Here is a 13,509-nt window from a genome sequence, read left to right as displayed (position 1 = left end):
GGAGAGGAAGAAGCAGGCTCCCTGTAGGGCAGGGAACCCAATGCGGGCTCAATGGGATCATGACCTGAGCCTAAGGCAGGTGTTTAACTGACTGAGCCACCCAGGTGCCCCTATCATTTATTTTTTAAAATAGCAAATTTAAATTGTTTATCTTGTTGAAAGGAGCTCCACATACAGCTGGAAAATCTCTTAGAACCGCAAGATGACACTGAGAGGAGGCTGCACCAGTGGCTTTGTATCTTCCAACAGTCACATGCCATGCTCACTATTGTCCTTAGAAAAGCAAGCTCAGTAGAATCAAGCCTTCAGAAGAAAATGTAGGTGGCTATATTTATGATCCAGAGGACAGGGAAAAATGTTAAATTGGCCACAAAGTGTAACACAGACAGGTCACAGACTCTGTAAAGATATTTGTATTACAATTTCCACAGTATATAAGAATTAATACAAGTTAGTAAAACACAAACAAGCCACCAGGAAAATAAGCCAAGAATGTGAGCATTAGAGGACACCTGAATAGCCAATAAGCACAGAAAGAAGCTCTATCTCACCAAAATAAGGCAAACTGTAAAGGCAAGTTTTTCCCTTGACAATTATTAAGTAATCTGTAGCGTGGTGCTTTGAGATTATGTGGCTGTCCTGTTTCCAAAACCTTTCATCTGGTGGTCTTAGCATTCACTATGATCTTTGTCTGAATCAGTTTTGAGATAGTGGTTTTTATAATTTTATCTTTGCTTCTGTATTTATTAGCTGGCATTCTTCTGTAAAGATGAACTTTATTTTTCCTCATTTAAGAAAAATATCACTAGAACTTGAGGATGCAGTTACTATTAATGTGTGCTATTTTTGCACGTATACATACATTTTTGCATGGCTAGATTAATATGTATGTGTGCATTTTTAGTTCATAAATTCACTCTAACTCTCCAGTTCACATCCAGGACCACCAGGTTCTTTTTTACCTTCTCTACATATCTCTGCGAGTAAGTATTTATGTTTCCCTTATCCAACAATAAGAACTCTGGTTCCTGACATCATCATCGTATTTGCTCGGTAGCTTTGTCCTTCCAACATGCAAAATACTTTTAAAATAACTACACTAATACCATACTTTACACCTACTAGACTGGCAACATTGAAAATACATGACATACCAAAAATGTTAGGAACATTTTATATACCAAACCCTAATAAACTGCTGGTGAGGAGTATAAATTGTTGTTAACTCCTTGGAAGAACAATTAGGCAATATCCGGTAAAGTTAGAAATGCCCTCCAACCAAATCGTTCCATTTCTAAAAATATCTTCTTACCCATGGGTATAAGGATACATGTACAGGATATTTATTGAATCAGTTTATGGAATGCTATATTGGAAACAACCAAAATACTTATCAGTAGGAAAATGACTAATACTTAAATTATCTTAAGATACCATTTAGAAGTTAACATGATTGGATAGATTTATATGTTTTAACATGACCAGATTTTGAAAACATAAAATTATTTTTTAAATGCATAGCACATGCATAAAAATAATATTAGGTATTTACGAATATATATGTATATTTAATCAAATATATAAACATAGATTGGAAGAAAACATATTACACTTGTAATACTGATTTTATCTAGAAGAATGGGTAAAAAATGTAATAGCAACTTCAATAGAAGTATTTTATTTTAAAAAAGAAGAAGAATTACAGTATTTGTAAATTTTGAATGGTGAGTATGTCTCTGTATAATTACAAATACTGTCACAGGCCATATATAATCTAAGAAATTATACATTAGGAAAGTTTATAGTCATCCAGACTGGTTTTTTCTTCTAGCCCTTTTGGTACAATATGGTGTGAGAGAGAGAGTTTAATGGTGTTTTGTCTTGTTTTGTTTTGTTTTGTTTTTGAGTATAGTTGACACACAATGTTGTTAGTTTGGATATATAAGATAGTGATTTGAAAAGTTTATGCATTATACTGTGTTCTCCACAATGTAGCTATTATCTGTCCCCATGTATTTCTATTACAGTGTCACTGACTATATATGCTTTATGCTGTACCTTTTATTCTTGTGACTTATTCCATATAGGGGAATTTAATTTTAATTTTTGAAAAAAATTGATCAGATATTATAGGAATACAATTAAGGTCTGCAAAGTTTAGTTCCATAAGAAGAAACCATGTTTTTATGTGTAATGTTACTAAATTTTTTATGTCTCTTATTTTGAGAGCGGGTACTTTTTTAGAATGATGGTTACTAGAATGGCATTCTGTCAAATATTGCTAAAAAAAAAATAGATGGACTACTATTAAGACTTTTTTCCTTTGTTTAAAAAACTACTTTCCTTTTGGTAGTGTTTATATATTTTGGTCTATAAAAAAATCAATAGATGTTTTTAAAATATGTAACTAAAACTATGATTTGTAGCTGCTCATTCTCTAAAAGTTCTTAACTGTTGAATTAGGTTTAAGGGTTCGTTTTTAAGATGAGTATTAAGAATTTGAAATGCATCTTCCTACAAATATATATATTTATTGTTTTTAAGTGTGTATGAAGAAAAATATATATCTTTGTACAAAGTTTTAAAAAAATCACCCAATCATCTTTACCAAATCTTTCTTTGCCAAGTGAGGTGTTTTTCTTTCACAGTTTAGTGTTATTTCACATAGACTTTTCAATGCATATCTTTTTTTTTTTACCAGAAAATATTTATTTTTTCATTTTTACTGAGGTAAAATGGTATATAACATATTAGTTTCAGGTGAACAGCATAATAGTTCAATATTGTATACATTACAAAGTGATTACCACAGTAAGTCTTGTTACCCATGGTCACCATTCAGTTAACCCCCTTCACCTATATCAGCCATGCACCCTCTCCCTTCCCCTTCTTTTTTTTTTTTTTTTTTAAGATTTTATTTATTTATTCATAGAGAGAGAGAGAGAGAGAGAGGCAGAGACACAGGCAGAGGGAGAAGCAGGCTCCATGCAGGGAGCCCGATGTGGGACTCGATTCCGGGTCTCCAGGATCACACCCCAGGCGGCACCAAACTGCTGCGCCACCGGGGCTGCCCTCCCTTTCCCTTCTGACAACCACCAGTGTGTTCTTTGCATCTATGAGCTTGGTTTATTTTACTTTAATTTGTATTTTTATAGACTCCACATTTAAGTAAAATCATATGATATTTGTCTTTCTCTGCCCAAATTATTTCACTTAGCATAATACCCTCAAGGTCCATTCATGTTGCAAATGGCAAGAGTTCCTTTTTGTTATAGCTGAGTAGTAGTAAACTGTGTATACACACACACACACCATTTTCTTTATACATCCATTCATCAGTGGATATTTGGGTTGCTTCTATATCTTGGCTATTAGCTATGGTAAATAATGTTGCAAGGAATATACGGGGAGGGGGGGCATATATCTTCTCAAATTAGTGGTTTTGTTTCCTTGGATAAATATCTAAAAGTGGAATAGTTGAATCATATTGTAGTTCTATTTTTAATTTTTTGAGGATCCTCCATACTGTTTTCCATAGTGGCTCCACCAATTTACATTCCTACCAACAGTACACATCCATTCCCTTTTTGCATATCCTCACCAAGACTTATTGTTTCTTATCTTTCTGATAATAGCCATTCTAACTGGTGTGAGGTGATATCTCATAGTGATTTCAATTGGTATTTCCCTGATAATTAGAGATATGGAACATCTTGTTATTTGCCTCCTGGCCATCTATATGTCTTCTTTTTTTTTTTTTCCATCTGTATGTCTTCTTTGGAAACATGTCTCTCTAAATTTCCTACCCATTTTTTAATTAAATTGTTCGCTTTTCTGCTATTGGTTGAGTTCTTTATATATTTTTGATATTAACCCCTTATCAGGTATATGATTTACAAATATATTCTCCTATTCAGTAGATTGCCTTTTCATTTTGTTGATGGTTTCCTTCAATGTGGAAAAGCTTTTCAGTTTAGTGTAGCACTGCTTATTTATTTTTGGGTTTTGTTGCCTTTGCTTTGGAGTCAGATCCAAAAATTCAATTCCATTCCCTGACCAGTGTCAAGGAGCTTAGTGCTTATGTTTTCTTACAGTTTTATGGTTTTAGGTTTTACACGCAAATCTTTAATCAATTTTGAGTTAATTTGTATATGGTGTAAAATAGTAGTCTAGTTTCATTCTTTCATATGTGGTTATACAGTTCTCCTAACACCATTTTTTGAAGATACTGTTCTCTCCCCATAGCATGTGCTTAGCTTCTTTGTCAAAAATTAGTTGACCATAGATGTGTGCGTTTATTTATGTGCTCTCTATTCCATTGATCTATGTGTCTGTTTTTATGCCCATATCATACTGTCTTGATTACTATAGTTGTATACTATAGTCTGAAATTAAGGTGCCTGATACCTCCACCTTTGTTCTTCTATCTCAAGATTGCTTTAATTATTCGATGTCTTTTGTAATTCCATACAAATGTTAGGATTATTTATTCTGAAACTGTGAAAAATACCATTGGGACTTGATATGGATGCATTAGACCTCCAGACTGCTTTGATTAATATAGAATTTTTTTAATCTTTATTTTTTTAAGATTTTATTTATTTATTCATGATAGACAGAGAGAGAGAGAGAGAAAGAGAGAGAGGCAGAGACACAGGCAGAGGGAGAAGCAGGCTCCATGCAGGGAGCCCGACGTAGGACTCGACCCCGGGTCTCCAGGATCGCACCCTGGGCCGAAGGCAGGTGCTAAACCACTGAGCCACCCAGGGATCCCTAGACTTTTTTTTTTTTTTAAAGATTTTATTTATTTATTTATTTATGAGAGACACAGAGAGAGAGGCAGAGACATAGGCAGAGGGAGAAGCAGGCTCCCTACAAGGAGCCTGATGCAGGACTCGATCCCAGATCCCAGGATCACACCCTGAGCCAAAGGCAGACACTCAATTGCTGAGTCACCAGGCATCCATCCCTAATATAGACTTTTTAACTATATTAACCTTTCAGTCCATGAGCACAGAATATCTTCCAATTTATTTGTGTCTTCTTCAGCTTCTTTTATCAGTGTCTTAAGAGTTTTCAAGTGTACAGGCCTTTCCTGTCCATGGACAAATGTATTTGTAAGTATTTTATTATACTTGATGCAATTGTAAAGGGGATTTTTTTCTTATTTTCTCTTTCTGATAGTTCATTAGTAATGGATAGAAATGCAATGTTTATGTATATTAATTTTGCATTTTACTACTTTACTGAATTCACTTATTCTAACCATTTTTTAATGGACTCTGGGGTTTTATATGTATAGTATGTCATCTACAAATAGTGACAATTTTATTTCTTCCTTTGTGATTTAGATGAGTTACTTATTTTTCTTGTCTGATGGCTGCAGCTAGAAACTATACTATGTTGAATAAAGTGGTGAGAATGGGCATTCTTGTCTTGTTCCTACTCTGACAAAGAAGAACTTTCAGCTTTTCCCCTATTGAGTATGATGTTATCTGTGGGTTTGCCATATATGGCCTTTATTATATTGAGGTACTTTCCCTTTGTTGAGAGATTTTATCATAAATAAATATTAGATTTTGTCAAATGCTTTTTTCTACATCAATTGAGATTATTTTTATCATTGTTTTGTTAATGTAGTCTAGTGATTGATTTGTGGATGTTGAACCATTCCTACATCCCTGAAATAAATCCTACTTGATCATTGTGTATTAACCTTTTAGTGTATTACTGAAATCTGTTTGCTAATATTTTAATGAGGAATTTTTTGTCTATTCTTGAAGGATATTGGCCTGTAATTTTCTTTTTCTGTGGTGTACTTATCTGGTTTTGGTATCAGGGTAATGCTGGCCTCATAAAATGAGTTTGGGAGCATCTCTTTCTCTTCAGTTTTTGGAACCTTGACAAGCATGTTCTTAAATCTTCTTGAATGTTTGGTAGAATTTACCAGTGAAACCATCTCTTCCTAGACTTTGTTGAAATTTTGTAATTTCTGATTCAATCACTTCATTATTAGTCATTGGTCTATTCAGATTTTCTATTTCTTCATGATTCAATCTTAGAAGATTGTATGTTTCTAGGAATTTATCCACTTCCTGTAGGCTGTACAATTTATTGGCCTATAATTATTCATAGTAGTCTCTTATCATTTGTATTTCTCTGGTAATAGTTGTGACTTCTGTTACATTTCTGATTTTATTTGAGCCCTTTCTCTTTTTCTTGAGTCTAACTAGAGCTTTGTCAATTTTATATACCTTTTCATTGGTATATACAGCTCTTTGTTTCATTGATCTTTTCTTTTTTTTTTTTTAAGTCTCTATTTCATTTATTTCACTCTGATCTTTATTATTTCCTTACTTCCTTTGGGCTTTGCTTATTCTTCTTTTTCTAGTTCCTGTAGATATCCCTTCAATTGTTTGAGATTTTTCTTTCTTTTTTTTTTTTTTTAGTAGGCCTGTATTGCTGTGACCTCCCCTCTTAGCACCTCCTATGCTATATTCTATAGATTTTGTTGAATTTATAAATATATTGCCATAGAGATATGTCATATTTCTGTTTTCATTGTCTCATGGTACTTTTTTATTTCCCCTTGATTTCTTTATTGGCCCTTGGTTGTTTAGTAGCATGTTGTTTAATATCCACCCACTTGTGATTTTATCCAGTTTTCTTGTTATAATTTATTTCTAGTTTCATACCAATTTGGTTGGAAAAGATGTTTGGTATGAGTCAGCCTTCTTAATTTATTTAGACCTGTCTTGTGTCCTAACATGTGATCTATCCTGGAGAGTATTCCATGTATACTTGAGAAGAATGTGTATTCTGCTGCTTTTGGATGGAATATTCTATATATATGTATAAATCTTTTAAGACCATCTGATCTGTGGTGCCTGGATGGCTCAGTCGGTTAAGCATCCATCTCTTGATTTTGGCACAGGTCATGATCTCATGTTGGGGTCTGTCCGAGTGTGGAGCCTGTTTGAGATTTTCTCTCTTCCTCTCCCTCTCCCACCCCCCCTGCTTGCACTTTCTCCCATTGTGTCTCTCAAGAAAAATAAATAAATAAATAAATACATACATACATACATACATACATACATACATACCACATGATCTAGTGGCATTTAAGGCTAGCGTTCCTTTATTGGTTTCCTGTCTAGATGATCTATCCAATTATATAAGTGTGGTATTAAAGTCTCCTACTATTATTGTATTGCTGTCAATTTCTTCCTTTAGGTTTATTAATTAGTAATGGTTTTATATATTTTAGCCCTCCTTTGTTGGATGCATAAATATTCACAAATGTTATATCTTCTTGGAGGATTGACCCCTTTATCATTATGTAATACCTTTCTTTTTCTTTTATTACAATCTTTATTTTAAAGTTCATTTTGTCTGATATGAGTGTAGCTAGAGCAACATTCTTTTAGTTTCCATATCTATGGAATATATTTTTATTTTCCTTCACCTCCAGCTGTGTGTGTCCTTAGATCTGTGCAGTGAGTCTCTTATATGCAACGTATACATGGATCTTGTTTTTTCATCCATTCAGCCACTCCGTGTCTTTTGGCTGGAGAATTTAGTCTATTTATTTATAGTAATTATAGTAATTATTGGTAATTACTATTATTAAGAAGTATGTACTTATTGCCATTTTGTTCATTCTTTTCTGACTTTTAACATAGTTCCTCTCTTTTCCTTTCTTCTTCTCTTGCTCCCTTCCCTTACGGTTTGATGACTTGCTTTAATGTTGTGTTTAGATACCTTTCTCATTATCTTTTTCGTACCCACTATAGGTTCTTGCTTTGTGATTACTATGTGGGTTATATATAACAGCAAATATTTATATGGCAGTCGATTTTAAGTCGATAGCAATTTAAGTTTGAATGCATTTTAAAAATTCTACATTTTTCATGTAGAATGTTTTCTGTTTTTTATATGTTTACATCTTTCTTTTTTGTGTATCCCACAACTAATTATCATAGTTAGAGTTTATTTTACTATTTTTGTCTTTAAACCTTCATGCTAGCTTTATAAGGGATTAATATAATAAGGGGTTACTATATATTTGTCTTTCTAGTGAGATTTTTACTTCATATGTTTTTTTCATTACTATTTAATGCCTTTTCTTTTCATCTTAAGGAATTCCCTTTAACTTTTTTTTTATAAGACCTGTTTAGTGGTGATGAACTCCCCTAGCTTTTGCTTTTCTGAAAAATTCTTTATTTCTCCTTCAGTTCCGAATAATAGCCTTGTTGAATAGAGTATTCTTGGTTAGAAGTGTTTTCCTTTCTGGACTTTGAATATATTGTGTCACTCCTTTCTGGCCTGCAAAGCTTCAGCTGAGAAATTAGCTCATAGTCTGATGGGGGTTCCCTTGTATGTGACAAGTGTTCTCCTGCTGCTTTTTGTTTTTTAAGAGAGGGAGAGGGGAGGGATAGAGGAAGAGGGAGAGCAAGAATCTTAAGCAGGCTTCACTTGGGGCTCGATCTCAAAACCCTGACATCATGACTTGAGCCAAAATCAAGAGTTAGATACTTAACCAACTGAGCCTCCCAGGCTACCCCTCTTACTGCTTTTTAAGATTCTCTCTTCAACATTAATTTTTGACATTTTAATTATACTGTGTCTTGGTGTGTTTCTTTGGATTCCACTTACTTGGAACTCTCTTTGCTTCCTGGACATGGATTTTCTATTTTCTCTCTCACATTAGGGACATTTCCAGCTATTATTTCTTCAAGAAAGTTTTCTGCCCCTTTCCCTCTTCTTTTTGTGGGACTCCTGTAATGCAGACATTATTCCCCTAGAGTTGTACCGTGAGTCCCTTAGACTATAGTCAGTTTTTTAAAATTCTTTTTTATTATTGCTCCTCTGTTTGGGTGAGCTCCACTCCCCTGGTTTAGGTTGCTATTTTGTTCCTCTGCATCATCTAGTCTGTTTTTGAACCCCTTTCATGTATTTTCAGTTCAGTTATTTTTTTTTCAGTTCACTTATTGTATTCTTCCTTCTGTGACTTCTGTTTGATACGTTCTTCTATTTTCCATCTCTTTTTTTGAAATTATCTCTCTGCTCATCCATTCTTCTCCTAAGTTTGGCAAGCATCTTTACAACCATTACTTTGAACTTTCTATAGGTAAATTACTTATATCCATTTCATTAAGATTTTTTTTTTCTGGAGTTTTCTCTTGTTCTTTCATTTGGCACATATTCCTCCATTTCCTCATTTTGCTTTTCTTTCTTTGTTTCTCTGTATATCAGGTGTAACAGCTTCCTCAGAGTCTTGGAGGACTTGCCTTTTGTAGATAATGAACTTTGTTGTTCAGTCTTGCCCTAGTGTTTGGCTTTCTCTTGTACCCTTGTGATTATCTAAGAAGCCTGAATTATTCTTGATGGGTCCTACTTTTGATGGTGTGTTAAGCCCTGTCAGTGTTTGAAAGGGAAAGACCTTAGTCAGCACCTAATTTCAAGCTGAGCGAAAGCCAGACCCTCAGGCAGCTGATTTTTAAAGTTGCAAATATATATATATATATATATATATGGTCCTATGGGAATGCATTCATAACTGCTGCTGGCTTCCCAACCAGGTGATTTGGAGGTGTACCCTGGTGGCAGCTGCACACTGGGGCTCCAGACAAGTGGATAAGCTCCTTACTGGGGGATGCCAGCAAGTTTTAGGGAGGCCAAGGGAGAGCAAAGCTGGTGTCTCTCAGCCTACATTCCCTGATAGTTCCTTTGTTGCCTCTAGTTGTGTGGTGAACTGAGAGTCTGTTCCTCAGGCTAAAGCTCTAGGACATGTAACAAGGCCTCTTTCATAGGAGGCCTGGGATTTGTTTCAGTGCACTTTTTGAGCTATCTCCTGGTATTAATCATCTGCAAAGAACCCTCTTTCTGATTGTTTTAGTCTCATGGGGCCCAGCAACACAGGCCACCCTGGCTACCAAAGCCAACTATTCAAGGGGTTTCCCCTATGTTGACCGCACATGCCTGCTGCACATTCAGCAGAACTGTGGCAATCTTGTTGGCCATAGCAGGGCCACTGTACAGTATGTAGGCTGGACTAGCCTCCTGGTTACAGTAGCATAGCAGGGGCATTCAGGGCCAGGGCAAGTCCACTGGCTTGAGGAACCTACTGGGGAGCCTGGGGCCAGGGCAGGCCTGCCAGCTTCAGCATGACCCTGGGAGAATATTGGGGCAGGGCAAGCCCACTGGTACTAGCAAAGCTGGGGGAGTGCAAAAGTGGTGTCTGGCAGCCTGGCAAGGTAGAGTAAGCACTCAAAAATGACACCCACAGTACTTCCTTCCCCAGAGAAAGTCCTACCAGCAGATGCTTGTCTCCAGCAGATGCTTAAAGAATAGCTAATGAATCCCCTTTGCATATGGTTCTGGCACTTTTCAAACTTTTGCTTTTGCCTTGGGTCCCAAAGATATGAGTGAATCTGCACAGGAGCCCTTTAAGAACAGATTTTTAATTACCTACAGGCTTTTGGGTCCCCTGGATATAAGCCCCATTGATTTTCAGAACCAGACTTTTTGGGAGTTTATCTCTACAGTGTAAATCCAGAGGGTTGGGGTATCTGATATGGGACACCAGCACCTGTCTCCTCTGGGAGAAGCACTGGACTACTGAGATCCCTCCCTTTGGCAAAGATAGAGTTTTCGGCAAAACCATATCTCTGCCTCTCCTACCCATCTCCATGTAGCTTTATATCCTTTGTTGTAGATAAGTTCTTCAGCCAGTCTTTCAGTCTTTTTGAGAGGGAATAAATCTATATGTAGCTGTATATTTGTTATACATAAGAAGAGGGAAGTTCAGGATGTTTCTACTCTACTATCTTGAACCACTCTGGCCTCACTACATGTGTTTATACACACATGGATTTCTATAAATTGGAGTTCTATAATGTGGAGACCATTTGTTTTGATTTGGCCTCGCTTTGTATTCGGTTGGGTTTTGGCCAGGATGTGAAATGTGCTTTGAATGAGTTTAGGTGTGTATGCTACTTACCACTTTACCTTGATACCCTCCATTTTCATACATTTTAAAAATATTCAATTTGTTGAAAGGTCCTAAGGATATTTGGTGTGATTAACGTATTTTTCTTCTGAATGTTGCCAGAATTTCACCATTTCCTATGGGAATTTTCTATTTATACAAATTTCTTCCTGATCCTTTTTAAAGTCTTTTTTTAAAAAATTTCCTTCATTTAACATTTTTTAATATTTCCAGTTTTCTCAATTAATCTTTGCCAAAGTAACCAAATTTGCCCACTGTCATCAAAAGCTTGTTTATCTAAAAAGTTTATAATAGTTCTAATTAGATGATTTTAACAGCTTGTTAATATTTCTGAGTGTCAGCATTTTAAGAAATGTTCATTTTCTACCTGTCTCACTGCCCTATGGCTGCAGCTGGAGGTTTGAGCTGGGGCCAAGAAGAGAGACCTTCCATTGTGGGAAGAACAGATTGTGTATGTTAGCGCATGACTCATCCTGGCCCATCAGCTCTGGTGAATGGAGGACTGAGAGGCTCAAAGAGGAGAGGACCAAGGAGCAGAGAGTGAACTTGAAGGGCAAAGGAAGGATAAACTGAGGGCAAGAAGAGTCAGGAGGCCCCAACATCCCAACATCCCAAGCTCCCCAGTCTTCTTAACCCTGCCAATCCATCATGTTCAAAATGCTGTGAACACTATAAAAGAGTTTCAGAAAACCAATAAATTTGATAAATTTGGCAAGTTGTTCTTCAGGGAATTGGGCTTCAGGTCAAGGTGATTTTCTGTGGATGGATCTATAGCCTAATAGTATGATTATGTGTTTGGGAAATGGAAAGTCCTGTGGTTAGGAGGAAGAGGAGGGGAAGAATAACAGTAATGTTCCTAGACAAAGTCTTTATATGACTTTTGGTATCTCTTGCCATCTCTCTTGCCTGGTATTCATCACCTTTCAGAATGGCGTTATCTGTATCTCCCTCCTCTCTTAATCGGAATTCTTTTTCTGTCACATAATTCAGCTAACTATTAGGTTAAAAAAAAAATACATGGTACCAGGGCTGGTGCTTTACCAGTATATTCATGTATAAATGTACTGGTTGTTTTAATCAATATTTTGGTAATGTTTAGTAAGTAGTCACTTTGTCAGTCCCCTTGTACTCCCTCACCCCACTAGTAGGGCCTTCTGGACATCCCTGTAACTTGGCATAGCATGGAGCCTTTCTAGGACTCTGCTTCAGCGCAACACTGGTTAATGCTCCTGTTTTAGCTGTTGTGAAATATTTGAATACTCTGCATGGAATTAATCCCCACAACTGAAAGAGTTCTTTACCCATCCTAATTCTTTACCCATCCTAAATATACTTACATTTTTTAAAGAAATTATTAATCCAAATGTAACTCAAATTGAAGTCCAACTCAATGAAAACATCCCACCACCATGAGGAAAGATAGCTCTGCACAGCCCAGTTGACTGTCCCTGAAGTAACTAGTACTGTCTGGGAGTCCATCACCAGGGTCACTGCCTCAGGTGCAATCCCGTTTCTCAGGCTTCTTTTTTTTCCACTTCTGAATGTACATGACATCTAAGTAGTGTTTTGGTTCTGATTTTCCTACAGTGGCTTACATTGAGCAATAAAGTTGGTCATTTATAGGTGGAAGGAGAAAAAGATACAGAGTTTATTATTTTATATTGTCATTTCCAAGTGATTAAAGGCAGTTTCTGAATAAAATACACTGAGTGGAGTTTTCCAATAGGAAGCCTCCCATTCTCTCTGATTTTTTTTATTTTTTTTTATTTTTTAAAGATTTTATTTATGTATTCTTGAGAGAGAGAGAGAAAGTCAGAGACACAGGCAGAAGGAGAAGCAGTCTCCATGCTCGGAGCCCGACGTGGGACTCTATCCCGGGTCTCCAGGATCATGACCTGGACCGAAGGCAAGCACTAAACTGCTGAGCCACCCGGGCTGCCCCCTTCTCTCTGATGTTTACTTATGCTCCATCATCTGAGGGTGTCCCTTTCTTTAGCAAGAGTTATGGGAATTGGGCCCTTCCCTTAACCTCTACAGAGCCCTTTCTCTCTTTTGGCCCTTAATGGATAAACAGTAACATCATTATCCAGCTGCTTGAGTCCCTAAATCACTGGATAACTTCTGAGGTCCCTTTTATCCATTTTAAATACACTCTAAAATATGTGTATTTTAGAGAAACTTGGTGCATCAGTGGTCGTAGGTAAGCAAAAGAAGGGATTCTGATTTGAAATGGGTAACAAGTCCCAACTCCTGCCTAGGGCAAGTCTTCCTGCTTGGTTTCTCTTCTTCAAGGCTCAGTAAGCCAGAGCTGCTTCCCTTTGATTACTTCAGACAGTAGTTCTCTTTCCATTTTGGAACAGATCTCCAGATCCCAAATTCAGTCTGTGGTTTTGAGATATCTGTGTTTTACCTTACCAGTTGTTTTCTTTTCTTTTTTTTTTAAAGATTTTATTTATTTATTCTTGAGAGCACAGAGAAAGAGAGCAGCAGAGACATAA

The 13,509-nt window shown here is 36.3% G+C and overlaps 1 protein-coding gene across 5 annotated transcripts in view; it reads left to right on the top strand.

Annotated features, from left to right (window-relative positions):
• ZRANB3 (zinc finger RANBP2-type containing 3) overlaps positions 1–13,509 on the top strand; it is a 300,848-nt gene that overhangs the window by 248,693 nt on the left and 38,646 nt on the right. The window lies entirely within an intron of this gene.

This window comes from Canis aureus, chromosome 20 (genome assembly GCF_053574225.1).
Source record: "Canis aureus isolate CA01 chromosome 20, VMU_Caureus_v.1.0, whole genome shotgun sequence".
In the NCBI taxonomy this organism is placed as follows: Eukaryota; Metazoa; Chordata; class Mammalia; order Carnivora; family Canidae; genus Canis; species Canis aureus.
Note: the sequence above shows the minus strand (reverse complement) of the source record. Positions and strands in the feature narration are given on the sequence as shown.